The sequence below is a fragment of the Octopus bimaculoides genome, chromosome 13 (assembly GCF_001194135.2).
Source record: "Octopus bimaculoides isolate UCB-OBI-ISO-001 chromosome 13, ASM119413v2, whole genome shotgun sequence".
Classification (NCBI taxonomy): Eukaryota; Metazoa; Mollusca; class Cephalopoda; order Octopoda; family Octopodidae; genus Octopus; species Octopus bimaculoides.
Genome location: NC_068993.1, coordinates 62,559,377 through 62,560,366, shown reverse-complemented (window position 1 = coordinate 62,560,366; position 990 = coordinate 62,559,377). Strand labels below are relative to the sequence as shown.

At 37.4% G+C, this 990-nt stretch overlaps 1 protein-coding gene across 4 annotated transcripts in view; it reads left to right on the top strand.

Moving 5' to 3' along the window:
- LOC106884332 (glycine receptor subunit alpha-2) overlaps positions 1-990 on the top strand; it is a 206,315-nt gene that overhangs the window by 180,238 nt on the left and 25,087 nt on the right. The gene's annotated exons all lie outside the window — the stretch shown is intronic.

Below are 990 nucleotides of genomic sequence, written 5' to 3'. Positions count from 1 at the left end.
ATTGACGGGAAGTAGGGTGTTGGGATGGCTAAACTCAAAGGATGCAAGATTTAAGATGTTATTACAAAAGTGCTTCGTCCCCCTTCAACTATGTGATTAAGTTTCATCGCCATTCTTGCCATGGCTTTAATTATCCACAAAAACAATAGATGTTTTCCCCCTGCTTCTGCTGCTTTTCAGTATTTTCCGTAGTTACGTTTTCATATCTGTCACGAAAAGTATTTCATTCTTGCACCGTAAAGAGATATTTGATGAAATACGTGAATAAATTTCAGGAGAATTTTTAAAATTGTGTTGTGTCTGGGGAGAGTAATTCTCTTTTCTTTTAGTGCCTTATAATTTAACGCACTCACCGGTTAAATTTCCACTTATTTACAACTATTGAAAAGGTTGCAAGAAACAACGAAACTTTTAGGAAAATAAGATAAGTAAAAGAGTGGAAATTTTACCGGTGAGTGTGTTAAAAAAGCACTAAAAGAGAATTCCTCTCCCCAGGCACAACAGAGAACATGCTTCAATACACAAACTCACATGAAGAATCTTGTAAACCAAATCCAAAGACTTAAAAATTGTCTTTTATACAAATATGTCACAGAAGGTATTTCGCTTCTTGCAGCATAAGGACAGAGTTTGTTCGAGGACGAATAATTAAACCGCTTTCTGCAGCTCACGGTAATACGATTTTTAAACGCATATCTTTATCCCTTATTTGTGTTACTTGTTCCAGTCATTAGACTGCAGCCATACTGGAGCAAGCCTTGGAAATATTTAGTCGAACGAATCGACCCCAGTAATTATTTTTCGTTAAACCTGGGACTTATGCTATCGGCCTCTTTTGCCGAAGCGTTATGTTGTGGGGAAATAAACACACCAGTACCGGTTGCCACGTAGTAGTGGGGTAGATATTCAGAAAGATATACACGCACGCGCACATACATACATACCTACATACATACACACGCACACATATACATTTCTGTATCTTCATAC